Genomic DNA, 24,163 nt, shown 5'->3' on the forward strand with positions numbered 1-24,163 from the left:
TAAAACTAGCTCAGATATCTCCACACAACCCTGAAGTCAACATGACTACACTGTAGACTAGTGCTGGACAACTTTTTTGGTAAGTGTTACACAAGTTAAGTTCTACCCCTTCCCCAAGTGCCACTAATCCCTGACCCCAGAGGTGTACCTGATAGCATAGGTGACTGGTGGGGCGGGGCACATGTCCCTCCCACAGGGCCTTCCCCACCACTGCCACCACCGGTGGCTTCTGCAGGTGCTCACCATCTCTGTCCCCAGTGCCACTGCTGCTGACTTCTGCAGGTTCTCGTCAGCTCCATCCCTGACACCAATGCTGGCTTCTGCGGGTTCCCTCCCAGACTCAGGAGGCACCAGTCACCCATGCCTGATAGAGATTGCCTCTGAGGAGCTGGAATACAGGCAGAAGGACTTGAGCCTTGGGTCACATGGAGCACAGTCCTCACACAAGTACATGTCACCAAGAGCCAAGTTTAATCTTGCCTGTTGCCACAGCCACTGTAGTTCTATATGGTGAGTGAGGATCCACACTCCTCAACTGGGTGGCAGCTACAAGGCCAGGAAAAGTTTAGCTTGGCTCTTCATGGTAAAAGTTTAGCTTGGTTCTTGCAGCAGCATCCTGCTCCCATTCTGCTCCGTGGAGTGCTTTGCTCCCTGCCTCCATTCTGGGTGCTTCCTTTTACTGAGCTCCTGGGGCTTGTGTGCTACACACAGTAGCTGCCTGTGCCCTTGTGATGCAGATTCTTCAGGTTGACCACCCTAGAGTAGACTTACCTGTGTATTTTACCCAATTACTCTTTAACATAAAACACAGAAACTGTTCATGGAGCAGTGATCAGAAACTAGTACTGACTCCTCCCAGGTATGTGTCCATATAGCCTACAGCAGTGGTCTCCAACCTTTTAAAGTATGAGATCATCTTTTGCATTTAAAAGCAACCCAAAATCTACTGTGTGCTGCCACCCCCACCCAGCAGGTAAGTCTGTGGGGAAGGAAGGGGGGTGCAAATCAAGGCACAGGGAGAAAAATTATTTGGGGGTGCGCTTCTCCAGCAGATAAGTCCCACCTGGCCAGGGCCATGCTCAACTTAACCCTGCTCCTGCCTCCGTGGCATTGTCCCTCACCATAGGGGGTCTTAATCTAGCCCCTACCCCTGCCCCTTCTCTCCCCCACAGAATGACCTGCTGGGCTGGGACACGTGTGCATGCACATAGGCACTCAGCCACCCACCCCAGCCTCAGATCAACTCCAAGAGGCTCCAAGATCTACTGGTGAATCGAGATCTACTGGTTGGTGACCACTGGCCTACAGTTATGCTCCCTCTTGTGGACTCTTTCTCATTCTGGTTGCACAAATCTTGAATTCCTTCTTGACAATGGCACAACTTCAACAGAAATATGGAGAGTACCTTCATCTCTATAGAGTAACTTATTGTTTGGCTGTTACAGCACTGTCTTTGAAGAGGAAGATATATATTTGAACCCTAAAGAGAGAACAAAACTGAAGTAACCCATTTCCTGTTAACCATTATTCTATTATGTAAAAGGTGGGAGTTGGCACCATCACCAGAACTTCTTAAGAGAAAAAAGTAAGCCCTCCTCTATTTTCTCAAAGAACAGTTGAACCCCCCAGGAGAGGATTCTGGGCTGTGGATCTCAAGTGGGGGGAGGTACTAGACTCAAAACTGTTAGTAGGCAGAGCTCCACTCCCTAGCTACACCCCCTACACGTCCATTTCCCATTGGCTGACATTATGCAACTTACTGCTCAGTATGTAAATTTATTGGATAACCTTTCTGAGGTGACTCATTCTTCTTGGAGAGCCTCGGCAAGAGCTTATGTGGATTTTGATTGTATTATTTGGGCCAAATGCTTGTCTTGTAGGCATTTTAATCTAGCCCAAAAATGACTAAGCAATAGTAAATGTTGTTAATTAAGGACCAGGCCTCACATGAACATTACATGAGTAACAGATTTGGCAATATTAAGACATTTAATAAATCATTATTATTGTACTGCTAAATTCACATCCAGACAGAAAAATGAACGTTTAAAAGTAGAATTACTTTTATTGCCTAGTTGCTGAAAGAACCCAGATTATAACCTCATTGAAAATGTAGGTTATGAAATATCCTCATTTGCAATAACTTGAATTTCTTTATTTTATTTCTTATACTTTGATGCAAAACTATACTTTTAACCACCAGTTATTTTGTTAGTTTATCATTTTCCCCCCAAAAAGACACTTAGATAAATTAATCTGCCTTTACTTCTTAAAAAAATGCAACAAGTTCTAAAATGAATACAGTCAATAATGCTGTCGGATCTTTCATTTTGACAGCTTCTAATGTGAAGACATATGCTATCAAATCAAAACATAATTTCCAGTTTTTGCACTGGAATTCAAGTTCATTTTGTGATACAGTACACTAGCTATATTTTATCTTACTTGTTATAAACCAGTACATTGACTAATAAGCTCTCTCTATATATATATATGTAGCTCTTTGCAAGCTGTACAACTTAATCTGTATGACTTCATGTATTCCTAGAAAATCCCTGTGTTCCATAGATTGAAATAGTAATCCTAACTCTTTAAATGTTCAGACTTTTGCTCCAAACCTTTTTAGGGGAAATATATCCTAGAGCCAGCTTAATGTTGTTAGATTCAAATAAGGAGTATTATACATGTGTGAGTTCACTTTCTCAGATTTTTGCATTGCATAATGATGAATGAAAGTACCTTATTGGCCTGCTGTACGTAGATAAACAGAAACGTAGTCATTAAAGGTGTGTCCCTCAGTGGATTTCTTTGGCATTCTCGGTAGTGTAGTTAGACTGATGTTATAGCTGTGATGGTCCAGGAATTAGGTAAGAGGCAAGGATTTCTTTGGGTGATATTTTATATTGGATCAACTGCCTATTTGGGATAGAGTTAGGCATGCTTTTGAATGCAAGGGCTGATAAAGAATGCTTTGCATTCAAAAACTTGCCAAATTCTATCTCAACTAGGCAGTTAGTCTACTAAAAAAATATTACCCTAATAAATTCTTGCCATAATGAGTCCATGCCTGGACTCTGCATTGCTTTGTATGCTTAGCTGGACTATGCAAAGCTTTGGTCCCTGATTTGATTTTGCAGAGATTCGGCCTGATTCGGTAGCTGAAATCCAAATCTCAACTGAATCAGAGGACCCTTTAATCTCTCCAAATCAAATCAGAACCCTCCAAATCGATTTGGAGGGATTCAGAAAGATATGGTGATTTGGACATAGACACAGGTTTAAATATTTCTTCTACATACCTCTAGGTAGCAGGTGGCTCATGAATGCTGCAATGGTGAGGCCCATGGAGTGTCCCACAGAAGTGCATGGGGCTCCCCAGCAGTCAGCAGCAGACCCCAAAATAAACCAGAAGCACTTTCGGTCCACTTCCAGGTACACTGGAGAGCGCACAGGGGGCCTCCCCCACACCATCCCAGCTTAGCAACTGGTGCCTTCTGGGTCTGAGGGGGCACCTGGGGTCCTCCCGTGGCCAATCACTGAATGCACTCCCTGAAAGACCTGGAAGTGGACTGAAAGTACTTCTGGTCCACTTCCGGGTTCACCCTCAAACATACAGGGGGCCCCCCACACTCCTGTGGGATACTCCAACCACCCCAGCATTGCAGTGTTCATGAGCCACACTGGTACTTTGAGGTATGTAGAAAAAACATTTAAAGCTGTGTCCGTGTCCAAATCGCTGATTCTCTGAATCAGCATTGAATCTTCAGAGTCGGATTCGGCCAAATCAAATCTGGGACAGTGATCCAAATCAACTAATTGAATCACTGTCCTCAATTCGGGCTGAATCTGAATCCAAATCAAACACGGCCCATTTTGCATGCCCGTAATGCTTAGTCACATGGCAACTCATTCTGGTTCAGCAAAGACAATTACTTTTACGTTACTAAAACTGGCAAAACAGTAGACTATTTTAGAAATGTAAATGTAAATCATTCCATGTCTGACTTTAATTCAGTAGCTTGAAAACTAAGCTCTTGATTTCAGCCATTGGTTCTCATATCCCCTTCGTGTTTTTGCTTAGTAACTTTGGCATTGCTGAAAATTACATATGGGCATTGAGAGGAAACTAGACGTAGTTCTGTAGTACTTCTGTAGTACTTCACTGAATAAAATGTGAGATTTTCCATATATCATAGCTTAGAATGGTGGAATTTGAGACTACTTAGGGTCAGCTCTGAGAGTTACCTTTAACTAGCCCTAGCCATATGAGCTGACCCTCCCCATCCACTTGTGGATGCTGCACATTTTACTACCTGTTTCTCTCACAGAACCCTTTTAGAAATCAGTTTTCTTGCTACATGTCTTGCCTTCTGTGTTTGGCTCTAGAGGCAATAGAGGCAAGAAGTGAAGAGCAGATAGCCCCAAATTCAGAAACAAGGATTTATGGGATTTCATTGGTGGCGGCCTTCCTGTACTCCAGCCAGCAATGCTGGAATAAGTTCTGAGAACACTATATTGAAGTCTGTGCTGGGAGCAAGCTCAACATCAAGACCTAAAGTTCAGGAATGCTTCTAAAGCCAGGCTGGTCTTCAGATGGGGATAAAATTTAGGAGTTTTTAAAAGTAAGCAAAACCTTCATGGTGGCACAGGATATAACACCAAATAGTCATGACCTGCAATAGTAGTGCAGGTACCCAAAACACACTAATCATTCATCTCCCAGGATTAAAATAACAGGAGAGAAACTCTGAAATCGGAGCCACAGGTGGAACAAGAGTCTAGAGCTGGAAGAGTGAGCAGTTTTCTTCACCATAAAAATTTCTGAAATTTCAGTCATTCACTGAGCAAGAGGCAACTGACCAGGGTTATCAATCCAAGTATGTTTTTACTGACAATCTCAAAACTTTATACTGGCAACCAAATTTTTATTGACATATGTTTTACATAATGAACTGTAACCCTTCTACCAGGCCCTGGAAGGTAGTAACAAGAGCTGGATTCAAATTTAGAGATTTAACAACAACTTTTAATATAGTGCAGCTGTGGTTTTACACTGAGCTGCCCCCACCAACAGTGTCCTACTCACTCACAACCAGATACCCTCCAGATTATGCCCTGTACTGTGCTGCCCCCCTCAGTGTACCCTAAGCCATGCTCCCCTCCCATCCCTGCTCCCCTCCCATCCTGTCACAGGGATCCACCTGCCATCTCTCTTCTCTCCCAGGCCTGCAAGTCCATCCTAGCCACACTGCCCCTCTCCCTGTCCCTCACAGTGCCACAGACAACCCTGGGCCAGTTGTCCCTACCTATCTTTGAGGCAAACAGCTACCATAGGCTAGTGATGGGATGCAGTGATAGGACATGGCTGGTGGTGGGGGGCTATGGAGGCTCCTATCAGCCATAAAGCCCTTATTGACAGCTCCCTGCAGGTTGCTGAGCTATGCTCCCACTCAGACACAGAATGGCACTGCTCTGCACTGTCTGCCCATTGGCAATTGCATGTAGCCTCATTCTGATAATAGATCTTCAGTCAAGCTCACTGTTTTTAGTGTTTTACAGACAGCTCAATTTTTTTACAGATTATACAGACAAGCAATTTTAGCCCTTTTTATAGGCTGTTCATAAATTTATAGACAGTTGACAACCCTGCAACTGACTAGCAACTATTCAAAGGTCAGATCCTTATTCTGCTTAATTTGAAGCAGGGAATTGAACATCGATCTCCCCTGTTACAAGTGAATGCTCTGTAACCCCTAAGCTATTCTGGCATCAGTCTTTGTTGATGGCTGCTGTTGGCCTGATGAATGTTTAAATGTTTCATACAACAGAGAGACTGAGAGAAACTGACCCAGATTATTCAGTTTCTTGTGGTCATGGCATTCGTTTGGAGTTCAGAAAGCACATATTTAAGTCCCTGCTCTAATTGGGCAGAGCTGGGACATAAACCTAGGTCATGAACCTATGCTTCATATGAGTCCCATTTTCCTTATCTGGAGACTCACTCTCTCTGTCTCATTTTGACCACCCTGGACTTGAGAAACTTTTCTGATCAAAGTTTCATCAAACAAATTGGTTTTCAATTAATTGGAAATTTTGATCAAAAAAGGCATTTTGTCAGAAAATTTTCTACCAGCTCCTGAGCTATAAAGTTCTACTGATGCCTTACTGACCTGCTTCTGGGTCTCCTATTCTATCCTTTCAGGAGGAATGCTGTAGTACCTGATTGAAGCAGTACCAGGTAGCATGTCCCATCCAGCCCCTTTCCTTTTGAGGGTGACTATCATCCTGCTATCATTTCCTGGGTACGAGCTCATCCCTTTATACCAACACCATGCTTATTAATAGAGCATAGACTCCAAATTTTAATCAGAAGCCCAATAATGCTTGATGCTATGCTTGCATAGAAAAGAGAGTGCAAAAGGTTCTCAGTCTGAAGATTCAGTGAAATGAGAAGAAGCAGGTGGTTTACAGTATATGAGCAAATGGATATGGTGAAAAATTGACCAACTTGGATAGTTGATGCTTCTTTTTCTTCTAAAATGAAAACAGTTACACTGAATCACTCAAACTTTAGAGAAAAGAACGCCACTGTCTCTATGATGCTTTCTGAATTAAAAACATCAAGTGGCAGATATGGAGATTACTTACTCCCATCACACACCACAAACATAAGCATGTCATCTTGCTTGGTCTTGGTTTCTGGAGTGCTCCTTCAGAGATATTTCTTCTGCTTTCATGATTCTCTTCCATTTGTCACGGTTGAAGATGATGCAACACTTGACAATGCTGAGTTTGGATAGCTAACCAGAAATATTAAGGTGAAATCCTGATGCTATTGGAGACTGACCATTTGCCATTCATTTAACCGGGGGCTAAGAATCACACCCGTAGTCTTCACAGAAGCTAAAAAGACATTTTTATGGGCCATTAAATCTGCCAGTCTCTAATACGGCAAGTGGTCTGCAGGCTGTGCATGATTAAAGTCCTGGCACTAGCACTGGCAACCACATATGATGAAGCAGTAAAGGCTATTCAAGCCTACACACTTCAATCATCACAACTGTCTTTAAGGAGCATATGAGAAATTCATGAGTAAATTTCAAACACTTGCCAAATTGCTCCCTGAAGCCTGGTAAGTACAGGAATTCAAAATCTCTCCCTGAATGCCTCCAGAAATCATTCTGTTGATGTGTGTAATCCTACACCTACATGTTCACAATTCAAGGTTGAATAGGTATGCAGACCTTTTGTTGAGATTCCAGAGCAACTTATGCCTCCTATTCTCTTCAGTAATGCTACTTTGTTGTTTCCAGAACACATTATCTGTTCTGACTGCAGCTGGACAGAGATCTCACAGAACATAAAACTCTTCTTTAGACAATAGCTAATGGGCTTGCCTAGGGCATTTAAATATATAAGCCTTTTGGGAAAGACATTAGCTTCAGCTTCAGCCACAATTTCACATCTGCTGTACCCAAAGGCAATTTAGGGCTCTTTAGAGGATGCAGCTAAAATCTTCAGGACAGATCACAGCCAAGTTCCTCTATGGGTGTATTCAGTACTTCCTTTATAAAGGAGATTAACTCAGACCATAACAAATTAAATTCTGTCTTCTGTCACCTATTGTATGTGGAATGTGCATATGAATGCATAACAAATTCCATTCCTCTAACATTTACACCTACTTAGATGTAAGAGAGTAAAGTTAGCCCATTGCAGAAATGGATTTCATGCCCTACAGGTTTGAAAAATCATATAATTTATCATATAAGAAGAATAATTACAGAAGAATGGATTTTTTTTATCCCTAGTAATATGAAATCAGTTTTGCCTTTGATTAGAATATTTTACTTTACAAGATCTGATTGCATTTATAAAGCACACCATTCATGAATGCGACATGTCCCCAGAGGCTGGGGGGGCATGGCAAGCTCCCACAGGTGGCTGCAGCATTGTCAGCAGTGGGGGGAGGGGCGATGGTGAGCACCAACTGCCAGTCGGCAGCCACCTGCAGACGCCTCCAGCAATGGCAGCAGGGCCAGCAGCGATCAGGAACCATCCTCAGACACCGGGGCAGGGGTGAGTAGCAACCACCCACAGGCACTGCTGGTGGGCTCAGCAGTATTTTTTTGCAGTAGGTGCATTGCCAATCTTGGCGGATGGATGTGCACCCACGTGCACCCCCTATGCATCACCAGTGACATCATTTCTTTTTGTCTATCACATTCCATTTAACTCCTATTTAATAAAGAAGATGTACTTTAAATTCTAAGTAATATTTTAAAATGCATTAACATCAGTTTCGTCTTTCCTATGCATCTGCTAGTGAAGACTTAAATCCATGATAAGGGTCATAAAGGGTTGCATTTCATTTGATCTCCCATTGTGCTCTCAAAGAAAGGCCATGAGAAATTACCAATAGAAAGTAATGCTACGCAGAAAATTTATGGGAAATTGAGGCTTTTTTGCTTAAACTGCGCAACCTGAGGTGTTATCCATGCTGAAATAGCGCTTTCGGTTGTGTGCATCTGGTACTTTTCTGCCCCTTCATCAATTCTGTTTTGTAAAATTTAGTCCTATCATATCAGAAATTCCTTGAGATGGGCTTTGAAATAATAAGAGTATTTCCATTTGCTTCAATCAGATGCCACTTAAGTAGATTACTACACTCTGTCCATTGTAAACTTTCCCATCAATTTGCCTAGCAAAAAAAAAAAAAACCTAATTCTTCCTGCATTTTAATAAGCTTATGTCCAAACTTCCCTATTGTGTTTTCACACCAGACTATTTGATTCTTCCATGGGTAATATTAAGCTTGTCTAAATAAGCAGCAGTGCCCTATCAGCAATTCCACAGTGATGCCATATTGAGGGATTAGGCACATCATTGCTATGAGCCATCGTCCCAGACAGACTCTGGGCCACACAATAAAATCACAGATTCTAAAGCCGCAGTACTCCCTGGGTGTATGAGTTTGGAAGTCATCCAATTTCATTCTTGGATATATATTAAATGTCATCTAAATGTTTTAATCATTCCAGGCTATTTTTGTGGTATTTTTATTCACTGGGAGAACATGGAAAAAAGTTTAATTTTGGGGTTACTGGGTTTTTTCCAATCTGAACATCTGCCTCCTTTAATGAAACACTAATTTATTCCAGTTCTTATATAAACTTCCCAGTTGAGGTAGGTACCTTGAGCCAGTTTTAATGTTCTTGAGCATTACTGGGTGCATCTACACTTGCTATTAGCATGTAGCAATAAACTCCAGCACAGTTTACACCGGAATTTATTGCTCCCCGTTGCAGCATTTACACATGTGCCTGGGACTGCAGCATGTTGAGATAGGGTGGAGCAGCCCAAGCTAGCAGGGAGGCCGGGAGCTGCTCCCTGCCCCGCCCCCCCCAGCTCAATGTGCTGCAGAGGTGCTGGCTGGGGCACAAGGGTGCTACAGTGTGGGGCTAGCCAGCAGGCAGCCTCTGCACTATAGCATCCTCATGTCTCAGCCAGCTCTGGCAACTGTCTACATGTGTATTTCAGTGTGCTACATAATTCTGAGATAGGCTAGTATTTGTCCTGGACAGTACTATCCTACTGGAGAGCTAATTAATTTACTGTGTCTAATAGGGGCATACCTGTAAACAGGGATGCTTTACTATGGAGCTAAATAGTCAACTCCACAGTAAAGATCACATACAGATGCATCCACTGAGAAATTGGCATTAGTTATCTCCTTTACCACCAGGGTAAACCCTGATTACTAAGTGGTTTGGGAGGGCTAATATGATAGTTCTTTGAGATTGACTTAAACTTCAAGTGACTAATTTTATATAAAGTCTATTAAGAGTGCAATAGGAGATAAAAGCATCTTAAGGTTTCACTTTACTCCTTCAAGCAGTTATTGAAGTGGAACTCAGTTACTCATTTCTTTCAAAAAAAGGTTTGGCTTTATCAGTTTGTGTACTAATGGTATCTTGAGAAGGAAAAATGGAGGTTGAGATTATTTTATACATTTTTATTTCCTACAAGTTTGAACATGGTCATGGGCTTCATAAGATTGAAAGACCACCAGAAAATTGCCTAGATACTTAACTTATTCCCCCTCCCCACCAACTCACGTTGGCATGCTATTAATATAAAACTTAAGTAAAGGAATAGCATGAGATTCCATTATACCCAGTAAAACCTGTAAATTGTCAATTCAGAGCTATAAATTACAGATTTTATATATACTGGCTATTCTTAAGAATATGGTGAGCCAAACATGTTTCGTTTGAGTATTTTAAAAATAAAATCAAAGGGACTTTCTATACAAAAAAGTAATTTCAACTAAAAAAAAACCTTACATTTTTTACTTTTTCAGAGTATTTTCTCTTTTTTTGAGCCACAGTTTAGCAAAATTAAGGTTGGCTCTTAAAATATTTCAGGGCTTGCATTTTTTCCCAAACAAAAAGTAATTCAGCTGGAAAATTGTCACTGAACTCAAAACAGCTCAGTAAGATTCTACCTTCCTGTGCAACCCTTTTAAGTATCAATATTGTATTCTTACCAGATTAGTTAAAATGTACACTTTGATATAATAAAGTCCACATATTAGAGGCTGAACTTCTCCCTTTCTGAAATATGCTAATGAGAAGCTTTACTGATATGAAATGTACTCTCTCCATGTTGGGTACCCATATTTTGGAGTTTGTTTTATTTCTTTATTGAAGATCAATTCTTTAGTTTATGCATTATATTTCTCTGGTCTTTTTCAATGCTGGTGAAAACATGGAATATTTTATTCAGATAGCATCAAATTAAATATTTTTCTCAACTTCCTGAAGCACTGACTTAATCTTTGAAGTCCACTGACATTTGTTACAGACTACTTTAGGTCTGCAGTTAAGCAATTTGGTGAAGGTGCTCCCTTATTAAACAGGATGCTTAATTTATATTTAGTTTGTAATAAAATGTCTTGTGTTTCCAAGTAAGTAAAAAATTGCTGCATTTAATTTTCTTCCTGGAAAAAAAAGAATTCTAGCCTTGATCTGTGTGGGATATACAGATTAATATTAATTTGATAACCTGTATGAATCCCATTGCTTTTTTTAGCAGGACTATTAAACAATGTTTTAATTTCACTTTCTTCATAATTTATTTCTGAAATGCTCTCAGATCTCCAGTTGGTTGTGGGTTGGTTTTGGTGAGGTGTTTACAGATCTTGGCCCACCAAATTCCATAGTTTGTTGTATGAGCACTATTTATTGTGAAACATTTTTGACCTAGAAAATGTTCAGACTTGTCTTTTATCACAATATAATCTATACAGAGAAAAGGTGGCCCATTTTCTCTTCTATGAGAGATAAACTACCTGTAAACTGTAACTTCACCCTTGCACAAAGAGGTGGGATGTTCTCTTTTTACATGACTTAGTATGCTAAATTTATTGACCACCTTTTTGGTTTTGTATTTTAAGGGTGTAGATAGGCATAACAATTGTATCAATATTAAATGCTGTGGCAAGAGTTATTATGATGGAACTGTTAAGCGATACATGTATAATAAAATCATTGCAGCTTTAAAACCCATTACAGTCAGGATAAAGTTTTAGTTATCGTGGACGTGTCAAGGGTAGGTGCCCAAGACTGATGTAGGGATGCCACCCCCTTGTGTCTTTCTCATCCACCATAACTTGTTAAATTTTAATTCATGTAACAGGAGGTAGTTCACCATTATGGTATGTAATCCTCCAACAGGCAGGATTTATCACTCTCAGTAGTCACAGTTTAAATTGGGCCTGTCTCTTTAAGGGCTGGCTAGACTTGCTGGTTTGGTTGCCCTGTATGTTTAAACAGAACACTGCTGGCTGGGAGCTCCACCAACCCTTCACTCCCTCCACATCCAGCTGTGTCCAATAGAAATACAGGCAACCCCCCCTTAGTACTCTTAATTGGTTCCTGAAAAACCGAGGGTTAAGTGAAACTGAAAGTATTTGATGACCCAAGATGGCGACTGCAATTGTTTTTAATGACTCAAGATGGTGTTATAACAAGCGTTATAATGAAACTCAGTGAGCACTAAGTGAAATCAGGTATCAATTTAAAATCAGCATTATAGCAAAATAGCACTAAGTGAATCAGCATTAAGCTGGGATTGCCTGTAGCTGAAACAGAAAAAAAGGAGCCCTTCACTCCCTTTACCCCCCTCCAGGAGTGTTGCAGCCAAGTACCTTCATTCTCTCCCCATCTCTCTCTCTCTTCTTCCAGTCACTACAGCTAATAATTTCTCTGCCAGTGCTCCCAGTGGCCAATCCATTGGCTTCTCTGCCCCTCTGCTAAGTGCCCTACCCTGAGACTTCTTCAAGTCTCACTTTGAGACAAATTTTCTTATGAACGCAGCAGCTGGCAGTCTCTCAGTTCCTGGCAGTGCAGCAGGGAGCCGACAGAGCTAAGGGAGTAGCACAGAGCCTTACTCTTCATTGCTCTGCTACAGTGATTAACTAATTTGTAGTTCTACAGACTCAGGTAGATTTAACTGAAATGGGCTGTGTACAGACATTCAGTTTCTCCAGGGAGAGATTTTCAGGATTTTTTTCCCAGGGCAAAAATGACTGCTCCAGGAGGAAAAATAACCTGGGAACAACCAGGGTAAATCACTGAGAGAAGCCACAGAACAATCCTCCAGCATCCCAGAATTCTTTGCTCTCCCGCTCCCCACTCTCTCTTCCCCCAAGACCATGTGTCACGCAGGCTGGACTCTACTAATTCAGCCAAGCAAGGACAAGAACACACCCCTTTCACAAACCAACACTTTGCTGCAGGGAAACACAGATAGACTCTGAGCAGTCTAGGAATACATACAGATGTTCAGTTTCACCTGGAAGAGTTGTTGCTCTCCCAGAAGAAACCACACGTGTACAGATGTTCAGTTTTTTTCTCCCATGGTAAAAATGGCCATTCCAGGAGAAAAATAATCTGGGAATGACCATGGTTAAATCACTCCCACAAGTTTCTCCTGGGAGAGCAAATATCTTTATACGCCATGGCTTCTCTCAGAAGAGAACGTTGTCATCCCTCCTTCCCAGGCAGACAGTGTGCCCCCCACTGGGCTCTGCTGTTTCAGCAGAGAGCAGAATACACCCCCTTCACAATTCTCACATTGTGCTGCAGGGGACACAGGCTGACCATGGGTAGTTTGGGTCAACCAACTGGAGCTTTGCTATGCACTGCTGCCATCTGTGACGAGGAAGACTAAAGAAACCTGTAAAGCATGCTGAGATGTCCCCCTGCAGCATAGTGTTAGCACTGCAAAATCTTCACTTTTCAGAGCCTTAGCATGAGAATGTCTGTACATGTGGCTCTGGGTAAGTTTTTCTACCAGGAGAACAAACCAGGGAGAATTCTCCCAGGCCATTTGAACATAACCCATGGTGTAACAGTTGATGCACATTCCCAAGCAGCAACTCCTCCTTCCCCTTTTAAAACAATAAATTACATGTGTTCATAGCCTAGACAAGGGTTGGCAACCTGCAGCACTCAGGCCAAATGAAACCCACCAAGAAGCAGTGGGGGAAGTACTGGCAACTGGGTCTTGGGAGAGGCAGCATCAGGGGACACAGCATCCCACCTTCAGAGCCAGCTGCTCTTAATTTGGTCCACTGTGCCTAAAACGTTGTTGGCCCCTGGCCTAGAACTTCCATGTTATTATCTGCAAGGGTGTTAACACAAAATATTTGAAAATTAAGACTTTAATTTGCTACTACTGCTTTAATTTTTTTTTTAAATCCTTTTCATTTTGTGCGTTTTTGCTGATTTGTGATGCACAGAGTAGCTCATATTGACCAAAATACCACAATATTTCAGGACAGTTGTTCTTGGGGGAGAATAAATCTGGATAAAATCATGTAAGATTTTGAAAGCAGGTAAAATAAAGAGCTAGATCATGTTCTTAGTCTCCCCATTTTAATTGTAATGTGATTTTGTATGAGAGGCTTAAAAATTAGTTTTGCAATACAGCACAACAGAAAAACAAACAAGCAGTAGTTTTTGCCCCTTTTGTAAAGTGTTTATATAATCCTAGTGGTGACAGCTAGCACCATTATTTGATTTATAGCAGAGGCCCTTTCATTTAATATTCACCATATGGCAATTTTCACCACTTATATTGTTGCAGACCTATGTCAGTCATACACAAGGCAGTGAACCTTATTCCAAAGCAATTCCACTAAGGCAGGGGATGCTGCAGTGTGGCATATTGATTGATAGCACAAAGCCCTGATAATTAGATTTCCTTGAGTTCTTCATAACTGGGCTCTGGGCTTTTGAACCTGATTGCATTACTCTGACACTATTGAATTATAAAATGTGCTAGCTTGCTTTCAAACTGGGTGTTTGAAGTATGTAGGGGCAAATAGGTGTCAGGGAGCAAATGTTCCTAATGACCTGTATCCTTGCAGTAATTGATATTTCTTCATTAAAAGTTTTTTTTATTTGTACTGGGTAAAAAAAGCCTTAATACAGCCTTAATCAATGCAATCATCAGAGACAATATCTCCAATTTTCTTTAATGAGAGGAATTGTTTCCCTAACTTAAAAAAATAGTTCTGTAGCTATAAAACATTGTTATCTAATGAAATAAAAGCAAATATTTACTTGAAATCCAAGATGACTTTCAATTTAGGATACCCTCTCTCCCTGCCCTCCCCCCCATAATTAAATACCGGACATGGAAAATTTAAAATTTGTTAACATTTTCCATGTCTAGAATCTAATTATTTGGGGTTGTCCTAAATTTGTCCCTCCCATTACTGTGGCAAGAAAACAGGTGAAGGGAGGGCAGACAATGGGAAAAGCAGAAGCGAGGGGGCAGTTGGGGAAGGAAGCAGAGGTGGGGAAAGGAGGGACAAGGAGCAGGAAGGCAGGGATTCGGAGGTGGGTAGGAGAAAGCAGGGTGTGCAAAAGCAGGGGCAGAGGAGCAGGCTACTGTTTCCCTTGCTGATCCAGGCACAGGTAGAGCTCCAGAGCTGCTCCTGCCTCACCCTGCAAGGAGCAGCTGTATCTAGAGCCTGGCTCTGCACCACACAGATTTCTTCTTCCCTGCCCTGCTTCCCCTGTCTGCCAAACTCCCAGCCAACTCCCAACGTATATACTGATTTAATGATTTGGTAAGTGTGTCGGTGCAGAAAAAATAGTCTAACTGTCAAGTAACATTTTCAATACAAGACTAGATCATCCCATTGATTTCACTGAGAGTTATGTCAGAAACGTTATGAATTTATAAATGAAACTGATGATAAAAGATAGAAATACATTTTGCTCAGCACTGGTGAAAATCAGGTGCAGAGATGCCAGCCAGAACTGTTAGAAAACAATTTCTGGGAAAGGCAAGAGTGATAATTTTGGCGTTCAGGAGGAGTGGAAAGGGATTGAAATGGTACTTTGTAGGCCTGTGCAAAGCTTCGGCCCCTGATTCAATTTGACAGACATTCAGCCTGATTTGGTGGCCGAATCTCCAAATCTGAAATGGATAAGAGGACCCTTTAATCTCTCCGAATCAAATTGGAACCTTCTGAATCGATTCAGAAAGATTCAGCGATTCAGATATAGATACAGTTTTAAATGTTTATTCTACATATCTGTAGGTATTAGGCAGCTCATGACTGCTGCAATGCTGGACTGGAGGGAGTAACCCACAGTGCGCTCAGCAGCAGACCCAGAAGTGGACCAGGAGCACTTCCAGTCCATATGTTTACAACAAAGTACTAGGGGTGTGCAAAGTGGGCCCTATTTGATTCAGATTTGGCCTAAATTGGGGACCGTGATTTGATTTGTTGATTTGGATCACTGTCCCTGATTCGATTTTGATTCAGAGAACCAGCAACTTGGACACAGACATAGACAGCTTTAAATATTTTTTCTATGTACCTTGAGGTACCTTGAGGTACCAGTGTAGTTTGTGAACATTGCGATGCTGGGGCAGATGAAGCATCCCACAGGAGTGTGGCAGGGGACCCACGCATGCTTGGCTGTGAACCTCGAAGTGGTACTTCCAGTCCACTTCCAGTCCACTTCTGGGTCTGCTGGAGAGGGCGCAGGGGGCCCTGCACCTTCAGCTCGGCAATCAGCCATGAGGAGACCTGGGGTGACCCCCCCCCAAACCACAGAGGCACCAGTCACTGAGCCAAGAGGGTGTGGGGAGGTGCCCCCAGTGCACTTCCCAGCAAACCCAATGAAAAGAAAGTACAATTATTAGCTCATTTAGCTGAAGATCATGAGGTAGTAGAGGTCAGCTCCAATGAAGTCAGCTACAACAATTTGCTCAAGATGAAGACATAGATCTTAACTTTGGTGGAGCTTCCAGTTAAAAATGAAAACAACTTACAATAACTACAATGATGCAGAAAAATTTATCATTTTCCTAGTAGAACTCTAGTAGAAATTCACCGATCCAATAAAATGTACTTTTTTCAGAAAAACAATAACTAGCTTTTAGAGAAAGGGCTCCAAATTCTGTGTTTATATTCCACAGGCCAAGTAAATATGAAGGAGCAGACAAATCTGTCTACCAACATCTCAAATATATGCAGATAGTGACTTTTGCTGAGGTGAACATTAAGGTTTCATGACTATGCTGGTAGGAAATTACAAAGGTAAAGATAAATTTACAGTTCATAGGCCATAACCTTGGAGAATTAAATAAGCTGGTCTTCTTTTCTTTTTTTTTTTTTAACTTTATTTCAGTCTTCTCTTGCCAGGATCATTTGTTTTACCTCCCTTCCAGGAAACACCTAGTCCAACTCATTAGAAAGGAAATATTTAACGGGAGAAAAGAAAACTTTTTAGACTGACAAGGTTAAGACTCCATAAGACTGGGTGTAACCATGTCCCCATGGAAAACAATAAAAGCTTTGCTATTGTTTTTTCCAAGGGCCCAGATTTCATCTCCTGTATTTCCAGCCATTAGTAATGGGCCTGTGCTAAATGAAAAAGAAGAAATTACACCAGGATGTAAATAATATTGGTTGTAATAGCACCTCACCAAATGGAGAAGGAATTACTAATGCCATCATTACCAACTATTACTTTTGTTTTATTAAGTACAATACTTTATTATGTATAATGCTTTAAAGTTAATAATTGTTTTGTGGCAATTTAAAGGATGCCAACGTTATACTGGTGTCTCTTTTTAGAAGATTAAAAAGCCTAGATGCTTTCTATTTCAGAAATCTGTAAGCTGAATGTCTGAAGTCAGACAGCTTTAATTATACTAAGCATCCCAGTGAAAAAATAGACTTTCCAAAGTTGTCTGACTCTTGTTGAGACAGAAAAGGAGACAAAACTTACTTTATCTGATTGCCAATTAGCAGAATAATTTCTCAACTTGTTTTAGCTGTAAAATCTTTCAGTGGGTTGAAAGATTAGCTAAAAGGGTCTCTGGAAAAATTCCAGGTTTTTTAAAAGGAATGCCATTTTTTAAAAATAAATTTTGGAATAGCGCAGTTTTCTTCACCTGCCTTCTAAAGGGCTGGCAGGGTAGCTTTCTCTTCCAATACTTGAAGTTATATGGTATTGTTTTGCAGAACTATGCAAAGCCCAAGTCTTATGGTCATACCCACAGGTGACTCATGTGCCCCCCCTGAGATTGGCCCCTGACTTAGCATCACTCAGGAGGGGGGCAGATTTTTTGCTGTTTGGGCCGGCAGTATGTTGGGGAGGCACCAGTCACCCCTGGTCATATCTCAACTGTAGCTGACAGAAGATTGTCTCCCTGTCTCTTCTTATGTTAGTAAAGACTGTGAAGAGCAGGGCTGAGGAAGGACATGGGTTACAAAGATAGTATACAATGTCTCCATTACAAAGTCTAAATATATCTTAAAGGTTCACATCTTTTTTGCATACAGGGTTGTGCAAAGTGTAAGGACATCCAATTTTTAAAATTTTAATTAGGCATAGAATCATCTTATTTTTCTCAACAGCACTCGGCTTCATTGTTCACGGTGACCCTGCTTCATTAACCTGTTGCTATTTTGTGATCTCTAAGCGCTATGGGTAAAATTCAGACAATGTTGAAGTGCATAGCAAAACTTTGATTTACTTACTTGGATTTAATTTGATGTTTCCTTTCATGTTTTCTCATATATTGATGCTGATGTAGTACAAAGCTGCATCTGTAAAGCCATGAACATTAAACAGGAAATGCCTACATACATAATACATTTAGATATTTACCAGGATACAAAATCATCATGACCTTAAATGCATATTTGTAACTGTTGCTGAGGCATAGAGTTGTGGCTATAGGCAGTTTAATATCTGCATGACTCCTAGGTTCAAAGCTAACCTTTTTCCTGGTATAGTTGATACACTGATCAAATGTAATCCTCTCTGATTCACAAGGTCACACTTTCAAAAACAAAAAATATACTGTGATGAGCTATCTTTACTATAATCAGCTGATGTAGAATATACAGGAAAAATGGCTGTATCAAGAGCTGTTTGAGAGTTTTCTAACTATTAGGGGTCCATTGCTCATCTTCAGCAGAAGCAATCTTTGGATGTCTAAATTTTAGCTGTTTAAAATAGTTGTTAAATCTCAGTGGCTGTCTCTAGCATTGCTAAATAAAAGGACTAAACATTAAGTCATGTATCTCCTGAAAATGACGAAAACGTTAACAGTAACATTTAACATTTAACAGTAAAAGTTAACATTTAAAAGTTAACAGTAACATTTTGTTACTGTTTGCAGACACATTTTAAAAATGCAGTATGATCAAATCCTTGTTATCTTCCTTTCTTATAGTTATTGCAAATTTTATCACCTTTAATATTCCATCTTCCTAGCTAGTTCACTTACACAATATCTAACTACTTTGCTCTTAAGATTTTGACTCAAAGTCTAAGAATTGATCACCATTGGAAGGATAGGGTAAACTTATGGCTCTATAGAAGCCTTTTTAGCTATATTTCATAGCATTTTATTTCAACTTAAATTTTACACTATAATTTTCTTTGTGTGGTTGGTTCATAAAAACAGAATCAGATACAATACAGAATGTGTTAATATTATGACACTATTGACTGAAGTGAAAGCTCAAGATGTACTGTAAGGGCAGAGTTGACAAATTAGCTCCGTAATAAAGTCTCTGCATCTACACGTGTGGCCCTATTAGGTCACAGTAAACTAATAAACTCCACCAGAAGATAATACTTGTAAACACAAGTGCTATCCTGCAGCAACGTTATTTACTGCACATCAGCTCATGTGTACATGCTGATGGGGATGGCTGGGGCATGAGGGTGCTTCAATGTGGGGGCTGCCTGCTAGCTAGCCCTGCACTGAAGCACCTTGTGCTCCAGTGAGCCCTTAAGCAGCATGTTGATCTGGGTTGGAGCAGCCCTCGGCTGCCAGCTGGGCCTTCTTTGACTCAGCTCAACATGCTATAGTCCTGGGCACCTTGGAGCAATAAACTGGTGCAAACTGCGCCAGAGTTTATTGCTTCAAATTAATTGCATGTGTAGACACAGCCTAAGTATACAATATCTTGTCCCATCACACTGCATAATCCATTTATAATTGGGGGGAAAAAAGCTCTTGGGTTTGTACACTGATGAAAAACCTGTTTAAAACAATGATCAAACGTAAGAGATTCCTTAATCTGGAACCAGAACCTCTGAAATTATCTCACAAGTATTATACTAGGATCAGAGACCTCTTTTTTTCTAATGTTTTCTTTGATATCTTACACTTTAATTACTGGGAATTACCCATTTAATTACCCTTTAGCTATTTTAATTATCCATTCCCAAAAATCTAATTTGAGCCCATCCACATAAAGACACTGTTTCAAATATGTGTATTCAGATAATTTGGCCTTTCTAAATGACAAGCTGCTGAACTGAATTCTGCTACAGTCAATATTTAACCAATAATCCAATTTGCACATATTTTGAAAAAGTAGGGTTGGACAGGTATTGAAGTTATGATGGTCCAAGAAATATACAAGAGGCTATGTTATCTTTTCGTGGACCAACTATATAATTGGGAGAGATGTTGGACAAGCTGTTGGGCATCAAGTGCCCAACAAAAGAAGGGCACTTAATTTGAGGAAGGGTATTAATGCCAGAAAGCTTGTCTAGTATCTCTCCCAACTATACAGTTGGCCCAATAAAAGATATGACAATAATCCTTGCCCCTTATATTCTGAGATACAATTTTAGTCAGTTGTAGTCTGCCTCTGAGACTGTAGAGTTTTTTATTCAAAAAGCAAAACAATAAGACAGTATTAAATGGGAAAGTAAAATTGTAGAATGGTTCTTACTTTGAAAATCATTTAAGACATGCTACATTGTTGGGTTTACATCTTTTTGGGGGTTAAATTTAGGAAAATCACAAACTAAACAGTAGCTTAATATGCTACTCAAATTCTAGCATTTTAACAAAAACATAGGTCTTCCTTTCCATCAGTTTGCAAGAGAATTATGGAAATAACTGCTATTACAGTTACTGGAGTTTGTCCATCTTAAATCATAACTACAGCAGTGGAAAAACTAGACCACTAAAACATAGTTAAGGCAAATGAATGTCAAAAGACAAGCATATTTTTACTTTAAATCTGATTTTCTTCAAACTTATTTTCCAACAGTTCTCTAAATACAGTATCTAATAGAGTACTGCAGGTTAACACTTCTAGTGGCGCTTGTCTGTTTCAAATATGATTACAATAAATTATGAGTATAGGTAATTTATTTAACATTAACACTTTAATATTATATTGAAATACTTAATGATTTAAATGTTTATTAACTAACAGCAGTGCTTGAACTGTATGTTTAGAGGACAGATTAAAAGATTATGCTAAAGCTGTGCCAATGTAATTATTAGAATTTGTGGCCTCTATATTTTTAATTTAGAAACTATGGAAAATAACTATATTATGTATCATTTTAATAAATACTCCTAAATAGCATGTTGTTCAGCTCCCCATGGAATCAGACTGGATTACAGAACTAGTCTCTTTTCCATTATCAACAGAGTCCAACAGAGATCATGGTAGACTTTTAATGACCTCTTCTTATAAAAACATCAAAAATATATCTCTTCTAACCTGACAGCTAATTAAAAAAGGTTTATCTCCAGTCTCATGTGGACTTTAGTTATAAAATCTCTTAAAACAGCTTCATTTGTACTTACACTATATTATGAAACAGTAAAGTTTAATAGTTCAGCCACTTTTCCTGTATGGAACACAGATTTTTTCTCTGAAGGTATCAGAACTGGCGCGTGAGAAACACAAACCAGCATTCAGGCAATACTGCTATTCCTCAGTTGTGACATTAATGTGAGCTCTTGGCAAGTGAAAGCATAATGATCAGAGCAAAGCTGTTACCCACATTTAAGCTAAATTAAGCTTAAATTCCTAGGGTAGATCCTCCAGTATCCACTGAGAGCAATTAGGTAAGCCAGATATGAGATCAAGCTTCAAGCCTGAAGATCTTCATGCACTTTTTTCCACAACCCTACCACATTGTACCTTCTTTTCTTTGTTCCTCTATATTTTCAAGAAGCAGGAAAGTAAAACAGTTATGTGTAAATAAGGGGGATTGGTGCCACCTCAACTACAGTGATAGTACTAAGGCAATCCAGCCTCATGGTTTGGGTGCTGCTTTGCTAACAGGAGGTTTTTCTGCTTCCAGAGCTCCTCTTTTTCTGTCAACAAATCTGTGTCCACACCAGACAAACCTGCTTTGGTTATGGGTTGTGTTCTGCTAGCACAACATTACCATGTAAAATAGGGCTTAGTCATGTTTGTGACAAGAGGGTTAGTCAATACATGAATAACTAGAAAAGTTTATCCAAATTGAGTTACATTGCAACTTAAAAGTGGGTTACACATCAAATACCATATTTAATTGAATATAAGATGACCTTGACTATTAAATGAGTCCTCAATAATTAGATTCTGTATATGGAAAATTATAATAAGATTTGTTATAATTTTCCAGGTATAGAATCTAAGAATGGGATGGTTGCTTTGCATTCCCTTCCCCACTTCTAGATCAGACAAAGAAGTGGCTGTGGGGAGATCAGCTGTCCCCCAAAATCTCTCACTTGGTGGGCTGAAACCAAGGCATTTCAAAGTGAAAATTCAGAGAGAAGCTTGCCCCCTGACCCAATATAGCTATTTAATGGTCCAGTGGTTAAAGCACTCAACCTACTCTGCCTGATTCAGAATCTTGATGATCCTTATTTCTGGGGAATATGTTAACAGGAGTCTTTCTCTTTCATTCCACCTTCCCAGTGTATAGGACATTTAGTAATTTGTACAAAGTTCAACAGCAGAAGCATACCTGGCACTTCTCCACCCTGGATGGCAGTGGTGAATGGGACAGCATCAGTGCCTGGGCTGCTGTTTTTGTGTCCCCTGCAACTCGATGCCTGGGGCTGGTGTCCTGGTTGCCCCTCTCCCTCTCCTCCCTCCCCACCCCTTAGCTATGCTACCGGAACAGCCACAACCTACCAGAGAGTCTCCTTGTCTAGCTTGCTGGTTAGGACACTCAGCTGTGATTTGAGAGGCTAAGGTTCAGCAGAACTGAGTTTTGAACTTCATCACTTATATTTTTGACTGTCCTAAACTTTTGGCTGTGGGCTATTCTGGGGTTGTCATGTCTCTTTTGCTCACTTATATTTTGACTAGAAATTCCAACCTTTTTGAAACACTTAGATACAGCCCTACAAAAGTTCTAATTTTGATAAATTAACATTTCCTAGTGGAAAGGTGTTTCATCAGAAAATCCCAGTGCAGCTCTGGTGCTGAGTCTATATGAGTTCCTGAGAAGTCTAAATTGAACTGAAGAAATTGAAAAGAGTCAGCAGTTCATAGGTTCAGGCCATTAGCAGCCAAAGTAAATAATATTGAACAAAATCTGTACTGGCCAGACCTATTTGTCAGCTCAGAGAGACTCTTCATAAATGACACTGCCAGTCTAGCCCATCATTCTAATCAATACACATACCCACATCAATATTCTGCAGATGATGCATTCAGGCTATTTAAAATTTCCAGGCTCCACATTTATTCAAATGGGTTCTCATTGCTGACTCATGTAATCAACTTTAATGAGCAATTACTGTAACAAGGATATAAATATTTGTAGTCTGTAATTATGAAAGGCAACTTAGTAAACACTATGAAGCTACCATTTACATGATCTTTTGATCACAGATTATAGAAATTAGAGATGGAAAGAATCTAGCAGGCATCCAGTCATGCCCTCTACCCTGCAAGATTGTTTCGTAGTCTCTATTTTCCTGCAGAGCTGCCAACTCTTCAAAATAAAAAAGAATGTCTTAGAATCCATAAAAGCTAATGTCATATTAGTCAGCTGTTAATGATATTCCAGCAAAATCCACCTTACCCTCTTATATACCCTCTATTTCCATCTTTTTTTCTCTTACTTATGCTCCAAACTTCCTCTTATCCCCTTGGCTGGAACTGAGACACATGAAACACAACACAGCTTTTCAGAAGCAGTTTTAACAGCATTGCATCGTTATCTCCATGCTCCATGACATTGCTTCTGTATAAACAGTTCAATGTAATGCTGCCTTTTTTTAATCCCAAATTACAATGCAATATCATACCATTTTTTGAGCATTATTACTTAAAATTGCCTTGTATTTTTCAGGTAGATTCTTATTTTGGGCTACATCTAATAAAGGACCAATTTGGCAATGCAATGCCTAGCATTCAGTGGCTTTAACTCTAGGCTAGGAACAAAAATTACATATAAACTGGTATAAGTGATTGGAAACCAGTTCAGATCTGAAACCAGTTCATATCTGGTGGTGGTGATGCCAGTCATTTCTTGAAGTATTTGTTAGTTATAATTTAGCATCTTTTGTAAATTCAGTTGACATGATCATTCTTTCCCCTTCTATATTGGAAATGAAGAGAGTGCAAATCACTACTCCAGTAAAAATACAACTATGGAATTAGTACCATGGGGTGCTATGCCAGTTATTTTTTGCAATATTTTCTATTATGAATATACTCAGAATTCAATAAAAACGTCATAGGCAGGCAAGGTTCTTTGGGTAGATATGGTATCTTTTATTAGACCATCTGAGTAGTTGGGAAAAAGTTCTTTGAAAGCTTTCACGCATGGTCACCCCTCTTCAGGCA

Source organism: Crocodylus siamensis, chromosome 3, assembly GCF_052110815.1.
Source record: "Crocodylus siamensis isolate JL-2025a chromosome 3, ASM5211081v1, whole genome shotgun sequence".
NCBI lineage: Eukaryota > Metazoa > Chordata > Crocodylia > Crocodylidae > Crocodylus > Crocodylus siamensis.